The sequence below is a fragment of the Silurus meridionalis genome, chromosome 9, assembly GCF_014805685.1.
Source record: "Silurus meridionalis isolate SWU-2019-XX chromosome 9, ASM1480568v1, whole genome shotgun sequence".
Taxonomy (NCBI): domain Eukaryota; kingdom Metazoa; phylum Chordata; class Actinopteri; order Siluriformes; family Siluridae; genus Silurus; species Silurus meridionalis.
In genome coordinates this window covers 18705520-18724354 of record NC_060892.1, presented here as the reverse complement: position 1 = coordinate 18724354, position 18835 = coordinate 18705520, and the positions used below count along the sequence as shown (strand labels likewise).

General features: G+C 40.4%; 1 protein-coding gene across 25 annotated transcripts in view; it reads right to left on the bottom strand.

Annotated features, from left to right (window-relative positions):
* adgrl2a (adhesion G protein-coupled receptor L2a) overlaps window positions 1–15327 on the bottom strand; it is a 100980-nt gene extending 85653 nt beyond the window's left edge. For 13 of the 25 annotated variants that reach the window (XM_046857235.1, XM_046857240.1, XM_046857237.1 and 10 more), the window contains exon 1: window positions 14627–15324. The gene's annotated coding sequence lies outside the window, so the exon portion shown is untranslated. Of the gene's footprint in view, window positions 1–14626 lie in introns of all 25 variants that reach the window. The other 12 variants (XM_046857245.1, XM_046857253.1, XM_046857246.1 and 9 more) reach the window with 4 other exon arrangements.
* Window positions 15328–18835: the final 3508 nt, after the last annotated feature.

Below are 18835 nucleotides of genomic sequence, written 5' to 3'. Positions count from 1 at the left end.
CAGACACTGAGCTAAAAAGTTCTATAAAATATTCATACGGACATAACGGTGCACGGATGCACTATGATATACGCCCACCTGGCAATGCGTGCAACGTGTGGCAAACGCAAACAAGGTACACATATTAACTGTGTAAAATATGCTAGGCTTTAAAATGAATTGCTCCGGTGAGCAGGCGTGTAATGGTACTCCGAATGCCACAGACGAGCAGCTGCGTGAAAGGGGAAAAAAAAGCCTTCTCTGTCCCTCTATTAAGCATCAGATCATCAATTATTCACACATCGTCATGAGGCATTATTCAACAGCATGATTAATTTTTTAAGATAGCAGGAGGCAACACAAAACATAAAAAAGTGGACCTTTTACAATGTGTTGAAGGGATGACATTTTGGTCAGAGGTGGAGCGGAAAAAAAGAAAACGAGCGGAAGAAAAAAGCAAGAAGGTTGATGGCTGTTTAGGGAAATAGCGGTTGATGTGAGCGATGTGTAAACCCCAGACAGGATATTAAAGTAGTAAGCGAGATCCATAGTGCAAATCCTCTATACACTGTGCTGAATGCAGATTTTTCTGGCCTCGGTTTTTTTTTTTTTTTTGGTGTACATGTGAACAAAGAAAGGGTGATGTCTTGCTATGAGATGGAGAGCATGCAGTAGACAGCAAATCATTTGAAAATCTGCAGACAAAGACGGAGGGTGTAGTATGCTCCCTGAGAGAAATCAGTTGTCAGGTCTAAATCTCTCCTGACAACACAACCAGCAGTTAATGCCGCTTGCTAAATCTGACCGTATCGTATTGACCTTTTTCAAAGGCTCCTGCAAAACTCGGAGCCCATTAACTCCCGGGGTTCAAACTCAGGACTGCTTCTGTATGCTAAGAAAACACAGCCACTGATATGCTCCGATGGGTTTGAAACGGCCGTAATTTAAAGTTAACACTGTTGTTACTCAGATGTTGGAGCGGTGCTGGAATTTGTCAGGAATGAGCGCTTGGGTAACTTTGGATGTTAACAGGGAGATCGATATGTTAAAAACTCAGATGGGGTTGTTGTTCAAAGAGGGGTAGGGGGAGAGGTGGTGGTTGAGGGTTGGGGGAGGTGGGGGGGTGAGAGAGGTTGGGTTCTTCTAAAACAGACCACACATCCTGTACTATTTATCATCACAATGGTGCCTAACAATGATGTGTAGTAGGAGGGGGGGGCTCAGGCTTCCAAACAACATTATACAATTCATCAAGCACTTGATTCTTGATGAAACCGGATCTGCTATGATACGATACGTTTCGATCCAATTTCATAACCTCCAATCGATATGAGCAACTTTGCTCAGGCCTGCGGTAACAATCATTTATTATTGTTAATGACGTAGACGGCACGGGCAACTTTGGAAGTATTAGTTACAGAAAAATCGCCTTGCCAGCCGAAATGATTAGTTGATAAATAGGAATCGAATCATTGATTTAGGATTATATTATAATCACACTCTTGATGTCACCCAAATAAGGATGGGTTCTTTTGAGTCTGGTTCCTCTCAAGGTTTCTTCCTCATAACATCTAAGGGAGTTTTTCCTTGCCACAGTCTCCACGGCTGCTCATCAGGGATAAAAACATATTATTCACCTTAACTGTTAAATTCTGTAAAGCTGCTTTGAGACAATGTCTGTTGTGAAAAGTGCTATAGAAATAAACCTGACTTGACTTGATTATTATGATTTGAATAATACACAATACACCCACTGCAGGTTTGTGAAGAATTTCCAAGTAGTGCTGCTGTAAGAAAATGCTTATTATTTAATGATCATTTGGATAATATTCCGGAAACAAAATAAAAAAAAAAATTATATCCATATATATATATATGGATGCTTTATGCAAATGTAAGTTTATCATTAGTGAAACCATACTCAACATAGAGCATGAAGACAATATATTCTTGCAAATGTTTTAAAGTAATTGTAACGTTATAAATTACGTAAATCATCAAGACACCAAATGGAAATTTTGATATGTTTCCACACGGATGGTTTTAATTGTATCAGTTGTGTGAATCATGATGTGTGAATCATGGGGGATTTTGGTGCTTGATTTGGTGCATCAGTAAAACAAATGTTTAGTGATTAAAAAAAAAAAAAAAAAGAAAGAAATTCGGTGGATTTTATCATTTATTTATAATTTTTTTATACCTGAGTAAAGAAGGGACATCGTGAATAAATGTGTGTTGCAATAAAGGCTTGAATTTGGCCTCTTCTCTATTTATTTATATATATTTTTAATAAAAATGGTCACACAAAAATGAGAGCTGCATTAATCACGCGTTGATAAAAAGAGTGGCGTTAAAATGAATTTGCGTGACAGCCCTGTTTTATATGTATAATCTTCAAATACATGTTGTAACTGAAAAAAAGAGTAAGAAAAAATCTGCAAACAATTCAAGAAAGTTAAAAAGTAAAATTGTCCGATACTAAAATAATAAAACACAATCAAAAAGAAAAGCAGACTGTGCTGTAATTCATTGTGGTATCGATAATATATCAACATATATCACGCAGCTTTAATATACACTGTCACAGTTTCAGTCGTTTATGTGGCCAAAAACGTCTACTGTAACTGCAGCTACTGTTTTTCCTATCAAGAGTTTAAATATAATTCACTCACTCGTGTCCTGAAAATCCTAAATCTTTACTCCCCGGCTGCTGAGTTTCCTGTGTACCTACACTCTCATAAAAAAGGTAATAAATTGTACAGTTCTCTGCTGCTGGGATGGTAATCTTATATTCTGTACCTTTAGCATGTATCTTTAACCTGAAAATGTGTACCTTCACGTTTTATATATATATATAAAATAAAAATAAAAATAGATTTACGGTACTACCGAAAACAAAACATGTATGCTCGAGCATACCAATCCAGCAACAAAGAATGATTGTTCTGAGAGTGCGTACCGTAAAGTCTGCACCTTTTTTTTTAAGAGAAATCCAGTTGAGCAGTCTGACACAAACTCAGTCGCCATCTAAGAACAATTATACGTGCTGAGGCATGAGCAGGCCTTAACTATGCTCTCCTAGGTTTTAAACCGATTCTTTTCAACAGTGCCAAGCATAGAGCTTTTAAGTGAGACTTCAGCATTGCAAAAGAAAGTGGGTTAGAGGAGCAGGCACTGATGGCCCACTCAGTCTTTCAGAGGAGATCCAGTTTCATTGTGTATGGTGATCTCTCGTTCTCTTTCTCTCTCTTTTTCTCCCTCCATGGTCTTTAGACTCAGAACGGGGAAGAGGGAGCCCCGCACAGCATTTCTCCCTGGATCGTTAGCTTCATTAACATGTGTTAACCAATGCTGCCATCGGTGTAATTTAGATGCAAACGGTCCCACGCTGGATTTGACCCAGCCTAGATTTGCTGGTAACTGTTAGAGAGAAGGGACGTCTATTCATCGCGACTCCACAGTATGCAATCTTCCGAAATACTACACTTCACTGCTGCTTCTTTTGCGGGATAAAAATACAGTTTCACAAGAACCACTTCACAAGCCGGAACCATGAAGCGAGGCGGGGGGAAAAAAATAATTCCACCGAGCATATAATACAATGTAATATTCAATTCTGTCGTTCAATTTGTTTTGCTATTTGTCCATAAAAGCAACTGATATTAATCAGATGTCATTGTAGTGCAGTGCCGTATTTCAGATCCGGGAACTTAATCATCAAGTAACAGACTTTATCAGGAACCACCCTGACATCTGTTAATGCAAAAAAGCTGGGAAATCCGACTTCTCCGAGAAGCGGAGTCACGCAAGCGACCAGCATTCCAGAGTAATGACCTCCATTCATTCAGCAGACAATCAGTCTGGCTAGGAATTAAAGCACAAGTACTGCAGAGGAATCGCGTTGAATGGAAAAGGATTCCGCTCGCGACACCGGTGTTCACTGCCACAACAACAACTGGGCCGCAGACACAATAATCACTCGTCGCTCGCTTCTCGTTTCTCTTCCCGGAGCATCTCCGAGTGGCTCCGGTTGCATATTCATGATCTTTCCATTTGTTTGTTTGTTATTATTCAATGCAATTACAATTACTAAAGGCTAAATATCATGAACACACACAGGGGATACATTTATCACTGTCTAGAAATGTTAAATTCAGGGTATATTACAATGCATACAGCAACACTTAGTCCCAGGAGCACTTTCTATTAAAATACTGTGACTCCAAATATAACTGGAAGACAAATTAAGAGAGAGAGAGAGGGGGGTAAGAATGTATAATGTTGGGTAACCACAATCTGCCTTGTGCCCTGACACAAATTCTACAAGTCTCTGCAAGGAACTGTGCCAAACTGTTCCAAACCATATTCCCTCAGTTGGCGTTTCGGAGATGTCTCTGTCAAACACATGGCTCTGAAATCTCACACAGGCGTTCAGTTGAGTCGAGATCTGGTCACATTAAAGACCTTAGCACATGCTCCTGATCCAATGTTCATGCTCCGGATCCGTTCAGTGAGCCCCGTGTCCTGTCGCTTGGGGAATTCCCAAGTCAGTATAACTTGCTATTGATTTGCATTGATGCTTTCCTCTAAGAGAACAAGGGAACCAAAACCATATCAAATACTACATGCCTAAGCAGAGCACAGTCGCTGCTTTTTTTGTTTTTATTTTGTTCCTTTATTTGTAACAAGTATGCTTATTACATGCTTATTACCGCTTCTGAAACCAATTTGAAAAATCTTTCAAATTTAATAATCAAATAGTTGACATTGAATTTCTTTATCAAATCACTGGACTGTGTTATAAAGCACAGTACAGCGCTTCGTTAAACAGAAATCACATTGAAATGAAAAGGTGGAGCAGGTTACAACAGCGAAAACTGCCGCAACGGTTTCATTTGGCCTCTTGAAGTAACTTCGGTCGAAATGCTTGTATGTGTAAAATGTTGTGATTTTTCATCATTTGTATGAGAAAATGTGAGAAAGCGCTGCATGACCCTGGATGAATTCAAATATTATGCATATATCTTACACATGCATACACACCAGTAGTGTGTACGGCAACTCAACAGGGTGAACATGCGTAAAAATGGTCTCGAATTAGTGATTAGCGCATGCTATGATGCAGTGAGGGCCAGAAACTAGCATCACTGATAAACACTACATTGCTTCGTTACATCAACGTATATTTTGAAGTCAGTTCAATCGAAGGCTAAAACATCCACAAAACTTGGGAGTTCACCTTGGAAATCGTTCGCCTCACGCACACGGCAAGCGAAAGAAAAACGAATCTAGCATTGGTGTTTTGCGGAAAGCTGGCGGATTTTTCAATTGTCATTATTTTGCAGTTGAAATAATAAATGAAATGCAGACACATAGAAAAATGTTGAGGCTGGTTGACTTAAGCTCTTGATAATATTCAAGCTGTGAGAAATTATCTAATAAATCTCAGTAATGATGCACTACGGTTAGTGACCTGGTATGTAACTAAGTCTATTTAACAGTGCTGTAATAATATAAGCGCTACAAAGGAATATTTCCAAAATTAAATATTTTCAAGTAATCCACCCTATCAATTAATTTAAAAAAAAGTGTAATCCATGTCATTTTTACTTGCAACCCAAGTGTATATGTAAATCATTTATATGCGCATTATTTAGTGTTTAAGTTTTGGTTTATTTGTTCATGAAGTATACTGTGTATTTGTAATAAATAGTGCCTGTAAAGACTTTTACATTGTGACGTATTGATGGAGGTGATCCTTTGTTTGTTCATGGTTAATATCTAAGGCATCAACATCTTACTGAGGACAAGAAGCCATTTTGAAGCAGCAGACTGCAGTAAGCTCTGGCAATACAAGATTATCCAATTCTAAGACTTATATGGGTTTAGTGAAGGTAATTACTTCGATGGAGCCTACAATTCTTCCCATATCGAGACAACAAAAAAAAAATCAGAAGCATGTCCAATTGTTAAAACAAACACGCAACATCATCTAAGAAAAACACAGACAAAAAGGATCTCAGGTTAACAATATACACTGGGCAGGATGTCAAATTTTTATTAGGTTCTATAAATAATTATAGAGTACATGCCACATAGACACACGGTTTGGGTACAAAGCAGTGTTTCTCTCAGATGCTATCGAGCGTGTTTCCATCTCTCCCTTAATTGCACTAAAGTAACCAGACACACAACCAGGGGGACCTCAGGAGCTGGGAGAAACATTCCAGAGAGATCTTATCATGGCGCAACAGAAAAAAGGCAGACGGAAATGCGGCTAAGTGGCTCGGCTCGGAGGCCGGACTACGTCGGCCAGCCTGGGGGCCTGCTGAGCACGGATTTGGAGCCGTCTCCTGCCAACACAGGCCAGGCTCGCTGCTAATCAGCTCTGGGTAATGACTGATGAAAACATCGCCAGAAACTGGCACTCAGACGCAATGAGCAAAAATATATGTCTGGCACATAGACTTGATGCAAGAATGATTGAAGGACAGCATGAACTGTACAAAAAAGGAAAAAAGAAAAAAAAAAAACACCATCAAGTTTGACAAATTAACAATTTATGAATGAAATTGGATATAATAGTAAAACTAGGTAAATTACGAAATATTTATAAAACAAGTGACATCGTTCATTTAAAATCATTGAAAACTTTCAGCTTATTAAAAAAAAAGGTTTTGAATATAATATAATCAAATACAATCAAATCTGGACTGTTTTAAACTCCTGAGAAGAAAAAAGAAAGAAGTAGTTCATCAAGGATGAAAATGGATTGGATTATTATTTTAAAAGAATGCTGAGGTTCATGTACTGCAAAATGATTGTTTGGTTCATTGCGACAACATGAAAAGATGGGCAACATTTAAACGCAAATAATTGAATTATAAAAGTTCAGTTTTTGAATTCTTTAAAACTAAGAATTAAGCATAAGTCAAACAATTATAATATAACTATAATACAATTATTGGAAAATATAATGGAAAACATTCACGTAATTAGACAGGGTCGGGGGCAGTTGGCCAGTCCACTAACTAAACGTTCAGAATGCCATGATTTTGTCTAAAACATTATCCAGACTTCCTGTGGGCTGTTGCAGGTTGGCTCCATGGCTGTTTACAGACCAGGTCACCCCCCACTGAACCTACACCTTGGAAAAGCCCAGCATTCTCATCTAAAAAAAAAAAAAAAAAAGCTAGAACAAAGCTACAGTTCCTGTCAAATAAGAAAACCGTACTGAACGATACGAACAAAGCAGTTTAACATCACCTAGCACTTAAAACTAAAACTTTGAGGAGACAGTGTGAGTTCTTTCAGTGCTACGATGTGGTTAGATGCTATCAATAACCTAAATTTCAATGCCAAAAGTCCATTAGGTATATTGAGAAACACAAAACACCCGAGTCTAAAGGCTTATAGGATTTCAGGACTTACAGGCACCGAATGCTGATTGGAACTCAAAGTTACGGTGGACAGTTGCCGACTGTAAGACGCTTAATAGTACTATCACCAAAGTAAAAACGTCTGGAGTAACTTCACCTTCTCCCAAAAACGATTGGACATGAACGTATTAGTTTGGAATGTTGATTTGACGAATATAAGCAACTGAGGAGATCCAGTCAAAATGTAGAGTTCCATCAATCTTCAAATTCGTCTCTCTGAATCTTTTATTCCATCTGCTAGGACTATAAAGATCTGAAATCATGGTATATGGCCAGAATGAAAATGTATAATTAATGCAAAACTCAAGAGCACTAAATTCACTATGGTTTCTGCTTTGCGGACTTCCAATGCTTTTTAAAGCCTTCAACTTTCATTTCGCATTTTTAGTTTGCGTTGCCTCTGCTGCCAATTAAAAGGTGGATCTTGGATGTTGAAAAGGCACCCAAGTTCTTGTAGTCATGCTGTACAAGCTGTGAAATAGCCTGGCTGCTGAGACGGCTTTTCATCTCCTGCCATCATGGTCGGAAAGGTTAATCGCCGCCTCTCTCTTATTGGACCTCTTAAGTTACAAGCATGGAGGGGGTTGGTGGTGGGGGTATGTGACTTGGAGCCGGTGACACCGTGTAAGGTTTAGTCTTACTACGCTTGTGCTTGTCACTTTATGATTAATCCCGGACTCGGCAGTAGGCATTCCAGTCGAATGCAAACGGCAGTACGTTTCACGTCGGGGGTGGCCGGCTGATTTAAACGGCTCTGTTTGGAATACCGTGCTGGCTTCGGCATCCTAGTGCTTTCCTCTTCGAAATTCCTACGAGTGGCTAGAGTGCTTGGTGCCCTGCCCGGTTGTCTGCTGGAACAGCAGGATTTCTTGGCAGGAGCACAAAAGCAGGTGCCGAAATAGCAGTTGTCCGGTTCGTGATCACTTGCACTGTGGTCAAGTCAAGTAGCTAGCCAGTCGCCACAACCCATTTACAGCCTTGCCTTAAACAATGCAGCTTTTTTCAGAACCAGCTTTCACAGCATTTATAAAAAACAAACAACAACAAAAAAAACCACGCAAATATAAATCCTGGTATTGCTGAAACAAATGTTGGAAATAGTAGTTGCAGTTTGTGTACACAGAACCGTATCGAATGCAGAAGAATAGCAAAACAGTGTGTGCAACACGTGGAGCGGTCCGCTATCAAAAAAGATGGGCGCTCACCGAGGAGTAATGACTCTTCATTTGCCGTAATTAGCTTAGAGCGACATAGTGTCATTGGCTGGAATGAAATTCCTCTATCTTGTGTAAAGTGGTGAGTATACTGCCTGAGCTGATCAATGGAAACGTCTTGTGGTGTTTGGTACAAACTCCTTATTATCTAATTAGAAAGATCGCGTTATTTTCTTTTCCTCGCTGGTTAATACTAATTTATTCTTGGAAGAAGGAAAGAGGCGTGCTGCCTGAAACCCATGCCTCGGTTCTCTAAGATCACTGCCTGATACCTGATGTGCACACAATCAAAACATTGACTGTTTGCTTTGCAGAGGTTTGCCCTCAGGCCTCGAGAAAGAACGCTTCAGAAAAGCCAAACTTGCTCAGAAATGAATCATAGCAGGAATATCAGCTACAGTAGTTATCAGCACCTGACCATCTTGGCGAGAGGCGAATGAAACGAAACAGAAGGCTCCGTTGTTGGCGCAGGTGTCCTGTCCCTGCAGAGTGAAGTGTGTTCAGGTTGGTAAGATCAACAACATGGCTATTAGTGCTAACCGTTGCTCCCTTGTTTACTGTATTTTACAGCTGTCCCTGAGCTGTCCGGGAAAACCACACCGGCCAGGACACCCACTAAAAGTCAACAAAAAGGATAATGAAATTCTAATAACATAGTTTTCAATCGTGCTGGTTACAGAAATACTGACTGCACACGTCACACAAATACCTCTGAATTACTGAAATGTTTCCTTTATTTCGATTTCTGTTTTATTTTTTCAAATTGGATTTGAAATCAAATTCTAACACGGTCGGAATAAATAAGACGAACAAATGATGTATATCGCTGTAGAGCTTAAAAGAAAAGTATAAAAGAGAATATATATATATATATATATATATATATATATATATATATATATATATATATATATATATGCAAAAGCCTGCATAGTTAATTTAAGACAGAAACAATGAATGCTCCTGTTCATATCTACTGCTTACCCAAGTTTTATCTACAATCAGTATTCAACTAAATTCCTAAACAGAGAAAAATGCAAAGATTCAACAAGCAAAAACGTCTAGACTTTCAGGACAGTGCTATTATAAATGTACATTTTCAAAACACTAATTACCCAGCAGACAACGCATGCAGTTTGAAACCAGTGCACAGAACCAGAAGTGAACCTTCAAAAAAAAACTTGCTTTGTATAATGAAATAATTCTTTTTTTTAAAGCATGTGTGAACGACGGATAGGGGAATATCTCCTGCGGTGGAACTAAACCATTAGACAGAGCTTAACATGGAATTCTTATATTGAACTATTCTTTTTTTTTTTTTTTTAAAGCATTCTTGCATATAAAAACACCAGCCTGTAAGAAAAAAAAGAAAAAAGAACGTAGAGGTTATCGCTACCTACTCTGTGACGCCTGATTTGCGTTACGCTTTTCAACGGTGGCTTCACACCCTTGGCTTTGCTAGCATCCGGATGCAACCAGACAAAAGATATGGCGCATTCTTCGTCCTTTCGTTCCTTCGCTGCGTAATGCAAGTGCGTCGTATACGCAAGCCGTTTCGATGTCAACTAACGCAAGCGCCAAATACGCCTTGTTAGCGTTGAAATTAAAGTACCACCATAAAGTGGCGAACGCTCCCATCACAAACAGTTCCGCAATTTCCATTGCCTACGCGGTACGATTTACATTTTCATTTAGCGATCGCGGGAACTCTTAATGTTTGATAACCGCTTGCCAAAATTGGTCTAAACCCGTTACTAATATTGGTGTTGCTTTCAAGCTCGCAAGGCCCATGCCCAATGAGCAGCTCAAACCTTTTCCCAAAGCTTGGATTGCTCATTTGCAGGAGCCTTATCTATGAAGAGCATGAGCTTTCGGATAAACTGAGGATTAAGCGACGCTGCATGGCAAGGTGAATTCGACTGGACAGGGTCTGCGTCGGCGGTGCAAGTCGAAATAGCACAAGGCAAGTGCTGAGGAAACAAAGCAGAAGGATCAGCCGGAGCGGTTGTAATGAACAGTCGCAGCATCCACAGAGGGAGAAAAAGAAACGAATTTTTCTGTGTGTGCAAAGCGAGTTTAAAATGAAACCGGCTCTTCGTGGACGCTGCCGAGCCGAAGCTTCGCCAATTACAAATGTGCTCTTTTTTTATTCTGTCAGAACTTTATTTTCGGAGAAATAAAAATTCATAGACCCGCTAGCTATGATATAAAACTTCAAACGCTGTATGGAGTCTACGTTCTTTTTCCGTTTGAGTTTTTTTTTTTTCCCCTTCTGTCAAGGACAGCGTTGTGGGGGGGAAAACGCTGCAGCCCATCTCACCTCACCGTCCTGAAATAACAGGTCTGTCTCGTCGAAAATGGGGCTTTAAAATGTGGATGCGATGCGCTGTGGTGAAAGCCGGTGGAGACACAACCCCTTCTCCCTGGCAGCTGTCTGCAAATTCTCACTGCCACCCCAGCCTCTCCCTTGCTGTCTCTCTCTCTCTCTCTCTCTCTCTCTCTCTCTCTCTTTCTCTCTCACACTCCCTCTTTCAGCCACGAGCTGCTGTAGTCTGGCCACAGCCAGTGTTTACTTCTGCATCCGCCTTCTCTTCCATGACAGAGAAATTGATTTTTTCCCCCCTTCTAATTTTGCTTAGAAACGTTGAGACAGAAAGTTGTCATGATGTCACTACAAATTCACAGGAGAGATCGTCATTGTGCATTTTGTTTGCATTCAAATAAAAATGAATTTAAAATTCACTTGGGTCTGAGGAAATATATATATATATTTTTTGTTTGTTTGTTTGTTTTTTCTTTGAAAAAAGGTCACAATATATACATATAATAATATGATAATTATTATTATTATTATTATTATTATAGTATTGTCAGAAGTAATAGATTATATTATCACATGGTAACTTTTTTTTGAATCTTTAAATTTAAATGTACAGAGGATGCATTTTCCCACATGTCCATCGAAACAGAAGCACCAGCTGACCATGACATGGAAGTATTTTCGAAACACCGTTCTTTTCATTTCATATCCGCTCTCCAGTGTTCTGCTCCTCAAACTAATTAAAGCAGCAGGGAATGAGCCTCCATTTCTCCCCTGCTTGGGAAGCTAGGAGACGAGTTGGCGCAACAGAAAATCCTTTCAAATACAGCAAAAAGGGCACTGCCACGTCCTGCCACGAGTGTTCAAGCCTCACATGACCGATGATCTGTCGCAAAAAAATAATAATAAAGCCCATTGTAAAATCAGCCCGCGAAGGCCCCTGAGTCGAGCGTGTCCCATAAAATACAATATCTGTGCTTTTGTATGTGTGTTTCAAAACCGTGAGCTGTCGTTAGCCCGTGCCGGATTCGTAACGCGTGCAAACATGCGGCTGAGTAAAACCGGGGAAAGAAACGTTCTGATCTGAGATTATTACATTGTGCTGTGCATGGCTCAGCTGTAAGGAAATGGCATTGATTATGTATAATCACTTTTTCTCCACTTCTGCGTACAGGCTATTCCCTTTCCTGCTTGATCACTTGCGCCCTCTCTTTACTCGAGCAGTAAAAAGGCCAGTGTTGAGGGAGAGTCGGGTGAAGCACCACTCATATGCATATTTGTATTTATACATTGTGTTGTGTATATACTATATACTGTATTAAGTTTCCAATTTTTTTTTGTTTACATATTTGCACATTTTTTTTCTTTGCTGCTGTAACAGAGACATTTCCCCGCTGTGAGACGTATAAAGGTATATCTTATTTCATTTCACCCGCTACTACGTCCGCATGCGTACGTACCGAGGATGAACCGAGCTGACGACGTGCCGAAATCGAAAGCACGCGCCACTTCCGGGTATTATTTGGCCTTGTCGATGCATGTGATAGAGAAGAACGGACGTTTTGTGCCTTGTAAATGAAACCAGTTCCTTTTGGTCTGTACAGGCTTTCCCTTTGTGAGATTTTACCCGAATATTTGCTTTCAGTGCTCATTAAAGGCTTAAAAGTATTTATATTACTGCAGCTCTTCATTTTCATATAGAGAGGAGAACACCAGCGACATGCCCTTGACAGATATAACTATATATATATATATATATATATATATATATATATATATATAAAAGAACACCGTCATCGATCTGTAAAATTTTACATAAAATCGACAGTGTTCAGCTTTGGTGACAGGCCTTTCAGAAAAAAAAAAGAAAAGAAACAAAAAGTGTGATTTCTCTGTAACACATGGTCACAACGATGCAGTTATTACATGCACGTTCATTTCACATTCTGGATCACTGCGTCAGACATCCAAAACTTACACAGCAGAAAAGCTCGGTGTCACAATGGCAATGGATGATGCTACTGTAAAACGCATACAGGCTCCGAACGCACCTCGTGCGCGCGTTACGTGTCGGACGACTCATAAATTATTTTCGCCTTCCTTGAGAACGTGCGCAAAACTTACTGATAGTTCAAAGGGGAAAAAGGAGAACGCCCGGGAGAGTTTCACCTCGGAGGAGAACAGGATGGGACAGTGTTTTCACACAGAAACACAAAGGAAGGGAGAAAGTGGAGCGCACGCCTCCTAACCCACCCGCTCCACAGGGCCCGCTAAAACTAAAGGGCACGGGGCTGGAGCGTCTCCTATTGAAACGCGCAGGGGCCACTTTGAAATGCTAATGCTACGGCTTCAAACAGGCCGCATTCACACGTGCACGAATTCAAAACATTTTTTTTTGTGCAAAGGCCAGAGCCAAAATGCCAAGCGCAGTGAAATACGAGCAGTACGAAATCGCACTGTTTTTTTTTTACTCATATATCTGCCTCAGACAGACTAATAGTCCATTTCAGTGTAACACAAATAATCTGGATAATTACTAATCTATTATCGTGTAATAGGCATACACGCATAGGTTGAATGTTTTTTTTCCCCGCTTAAAAGAAAGCACACCCATTTCACTTGGATCTTTTTACTTTTTACATACAAATCAAAGTACTATAGATATATCGGGGCCGAAGGAAAAAATTCGAACAGGAAAAAAAAACTTTCAGCCCCCCCCTCGTATCCGGTGCACTGAGTGAGAGACACAGACATGCTCGGTGAAAATACCGTCTAGACTAGGGGGAATGAATTTTGGCTTGAAGTCATGCCATGTATCGAACACTGAAGGTCAACACTGCCAACTTTTAATGCCTTTCACTGATTGTGCATGGTGTGTGTGTGTGCATGATGTGTGTGTGTGTGATCTACAGTGCTATGACGAAACGTGCTCTAATAATCCATGGATTAAAAAAAGGATTTCAACCTCTAATGTCTCGTGTGTATCTCCTATACGTTCCTCGATCCAGGCATCTCATTGATCGCGCTCCTGTATCCAAACCTTTCCATTTAGAAAATCAAAACCAAGGCCTGAGTTTCACGTCATACAAACTCCAAACGTGTAAAATGCAATATATGGATGCCTGAGTAAAAACGCAATTCAACAATGAGAGAAGAGGGGAGAAATAATAATAATAACGCTGCTGCAGACGCAGACGGTCCACGCGCCGCACGCGCTAATAGACCCCATTCATCCTCTCGTTACGAGCGCGCGCAGGAGTCGCATCTATCCACATCTGCTCGTGTTTTCATTACCGGCGCTTCTCAATCACACACGCTTCCACCTCCAATCCCCCCCATAACAGAGCCGCTTATTCAGTTTAATAAAAACGCACCATTATTATTATTGTTATTGTATTATTATTATGATTCGTATTATTTGCATTTACATTTAAATTGTTCTGGGTGACCCAAACTTTAAAGCCCAGTGTGTGTGTGTGAGAGAGTGTGTGTGAGTGAATGAGAATTAAAAGGCGCTCAGACGCGAAAGCAAAAAAGTTTGCGCTCAAGCCGAACTCGGAGCCGCGTAAAACCGGTGTGAACGCAAGCAGAGAATAAACCGGAATATAAAGATAAAAAAGGGATATGGAGCACAAGCCGGGATATGGAGCATAAACCGGGATGTGCGCACTTACCTGCGGCTGATTCGGTGGAGCGCGGCTCGGAGCGCACAGACGAGGCGAGCAGGAGTGTGTCCGGTAGGAAGAACCGCAGGGCTGCGGGACATGCTCAGATACACTGCCGGCGCGAGACACGGAGTCGCGGTAACCTTTGGCTTTCTCAATCTTTCCGTGCGTCTGCGCGCGCGTGTGTGTTTGTGTGCGAGTGCGCGCGCGCGTGTGTGTGTGTGCGTGTGTGTGCGTATGTGTCCGACTGTTCGCGTAAAGTCTGACTCACTTCTGACTTCCCGGTCTTCTCAAAGTCGAGAGAAAGATGCGAAGAAGTGAAGAGCAGTGGTGAGAGAGGAGGAGGAGGAGGAGGAGGAAGAAGAGGAGGAGGAGAGAACCGTGACCGACACCGGTCATCTAACGGCAACCTCCTCGGTATCTGTGGGTAAAGGAAGCAAACACCAAAAAAAAAAAAAACGTGTGTGTGTGTGTAGGTGTTTGTTTTTATATTTATTTTAAAAAAGAACAAACAAAAACAGCCTGGCGTGTGTAAGGCAAACGGCTCCTCGCTGGTGTGTGTGTGTGTGTGTGTGTGTGTGTCTTTTTATTCGCGGTGAATTCCTGATGTTCAGCGGCCGAGCTCTCGTCGCAGGGGAAGAGCGGCGTTTCCGAAAAGGTGAGGAAGGCAGAGCTGGCGCGCGCGCGCGCACACACACGCCCGCCCGCGCGCACGCGCGCGCGCACACACGAACACACACACACACACACACACAGAGCGCGGAGCGCGCCGGATGGTGCGCGAGACGCGGGCAAGTCGATGCGAAAACGTGATGTGGAGATCCGGAGCGGAGCGAAGCGGAATTTTGTGAGGAGTTTTTACTCTGAGAGCAAAAAGAGGAGTAAAGTATAACAGTATTATTCACACACACACACACACACACACACACACACACACACACACACACACACACACACACACACACAGCCGTGATCTATAGCTGTTTTAGCCAGAAGGAAGGAAGGAAGGAAGGAAGGAACTGTTTTAGCCAAACAACAAAAAATAATAAGAAGAAAGAAAGAAAGAAAGAAAGAAAGAAAGAAAGAAAGAAAGAAAGAAAGAAAGAAAACTCTTTTAGCCAAACAACAACAAAAAAATAAGAAGAAAGAAAGAAAGAAAGAAAGAACATTTTAGGCAAATGGAAAAGAAAGAAAAAAAGAAAGAAAGAAAGAAAGAAAGAAAGAAAGAAAGAAAGAAAGAAAGAAAGGCTGTTTTAGCCAAACAGAAAAAAAAAAAAGAAGTAGAGTAGTTAAGGTAAAACAGATTATCTACACCACTGTTGGCGAAAACTTTCCACTCCGTTTGACCCGCTAACATGGCCCTCCATGCTAACATGCTGGTGGTGTTGGGGGAGGTGAAACGGACAGTCGGGGGTCTCGAACCCTCTCACAGGAGGCAGCCTGCTCTATTCAGCCACTAACCGTAGCCATTTTCCCCCTGCTGTAACTCTAATACGTATCTACACTATAAGGCAGAATACGTGCAGGTTGCTTTTCCCCATTTCTCCCTTTTCTCCTCCTTTTCTTAACTCGACCCCAATCAGAAACGGAAAAGCCGAAGCCGAGACAGTATTGAGCTGAGCTAATATGAACGAGGCAGAAGGCAAGCTCTCGGTGCTCATCCCATTCAAGCCAAATTATTTCGAAAATGAAAAAAATAAAAACCTTCTCAGTTATTCGGTGCTCCACAATGGCCCGGTCTGCCTTCCATAAAAGAGGCCAGAGCACAGTGAACTACTCTAACCAGCTCTTTCACTGGAGCATGCGATCCAGACCCAGAGAAAATGGCACCCGCAACATGGCTAGACCCAGGGCTTTTCTGCACCTGGCTTTAATATTGCATGTCTGCTAACTGCTCAGGAGAAAATATGAATTTTGAGTCACACATGCCAGGTGAAAGCTGGAGGATGAGACGGGGACGGCGGTGTTTTCGTAAGCATAATTTTACATAATAATCGATCCGTTTTCAGGGGGCAAAAGAGAAAACAGATGGAACAAAGGTCACACCATGGCAAATATTCATTCTTTCTCTAAGCAGGACCGATGTGTATGCATTAGCATCAGCATAAAAACATATGTGGAGCATTCTGCGGCAGATGACCCCAGGAAGGGTTAAATACTGATCGAGAATTTTATAGGGGCTTACCGGCGCCTGAAAATGAGAATATAAATCGATTATATTATACCATGTGTCATCATGCACACAATGAATCTCCATTAGGTAAATGACAACCATTAGAATAATTAATGAGCGTATAAACGAGTGAAATATTTATGAAGTTACGTAAGATTACAACTTCACTTTCAACGACTTTTTGGCGGAAAAACTTTTCGAATTACGGTGTTTAAGTAGTCGTTCAGACGATCCAAACATTGGAACAAATGAAGAACGTCCAGGTGATTGTTTTTTTTGGTTTCAAGCAGTTTTTTTTTTTTTTTTTTGCAGATTGTTCTGGTTTCCCAGGTTTATGCAGGATTTAGAGAAACTTTGATTAAATTCCGGTTTAAATCCTCGTGTGGAATATGGGCAGATTTAGACTTTCAACATTTTCATCAATACTTATTGGCATCTTCACAGCAAGGAGGTCCAACATCGTAATCCAGTGTTAATTCATGTTCAACATATTCTAAATGTGAAAAATACAAAACGAAACGATTTATTTATTAAAAAATAATAAATAATATAATAATAACACACACATATATGTAGTGAATGTACATACAGTATATACACCAGATATTATATATATTATAAATTTTCTGCATCAGTTTCTACAAATAAATGTTTTTTTTTTTTTACCATTTTTGTATTAAAAGTAAAAAAATTAGACCGCCTTTAAATTAACATTCGAATGTATAGGACCATTACTCAATCTGATATTTTTAGTAAAATCGTAACGGGTCATTTTCCGTTCTGTAGGGCTTTTCAAAGATGAAATATTCCTCAAACCTAAATAGCCTCCTAATAAGGCTGAAATATCTGGACCTAAGTAATGAAATATTAGGTGCTTTCTGTCTCAAAGGATCTCTGGTGCTGAAATTCAGTGTAGCACTGCAGTTAGTCAGACACTGTTATAGCAGGGGAAATAAAACAAAATGTCTGCCGATTTACCTTCTACGTGTTTTTCAATTTCATTCAAATTTGGCATTTTATATTCTTTCTTTCTTTCGATTTTTTTTAATAATCACGAGAGGATTTTTTAAAATCAACCCTATAGTTTTATAATCGTCTATTCGAAAAAAACACTAAGAAAAAGTGAATTTTTTAAATACTAAATATTTTACTGTCTATGTTTCGCACACAATAAAAATACAAGAGTTTGGGTTATACGAAACAGAATCGTAATCGCAGGCCTCGGAGGAACTTCTCATTTAACGGCCTTTATGACCACTTTGGTTTCTGGATTACACAAATGTCAGAAATCTTGACCGTTAATAGAAAAGACTATGCAAACAAATGCCGTTCCAGAAAATGTCTCCTGGTGCACCTTGTTTTCTTTAACATATCGTGTGTGTGTGTGTGTGTGTGTGTGTGTGTCCTGTCAATTCTCTCTCTCTTTTTCGCTCGTTCTCTTTCTGAAATCAGATATCTGCTAAAGCAAATATCTGTGAAACAAATCCAAGCAGAGGTAAATGGTTTAGCAACTGTTATTAAAGTCACTGTAATTAAAACTAGATGTTAAGTCCGAACCCCAAAAAGCTCGTTGTGGTGACGGGCGACAGCCAAGTGGAACCAGATGTGCTTTCGTTGCATTCAATCAAGAAGAATGATATATGGTGACCCGTAATATAAGGCAGCAGCCAGCAACTCCACTTTGCTTTACATCTCGCTGAGGTAAACGTAGCCGTTTAAAATTGAAACATGAGCGTTGTAGCGCTCTGTGACAATGAGAATTAATGCAATTCACTCTATGAGTAATTTTACGTTTTTAGGACCCTTTCAAATGTACCCACCGGATATGATATTTCTGAGGGATTTGGGAAATCGTAATTGGTCTAAAACGTGTAGGTGAAACAAAATAAGAGTCTCAATGGCCTGGCATGTTCGCTCAAGGCAAGTATTACTGTTTGCTACTATAATGTTTTGATTTGCTGCCAGAAATCCAATCTTAACTACTATATTATGCACCGTGTATTAGCGTCGAACATGAAGCCGCGTTCATGCGTGAAATCCGCAAC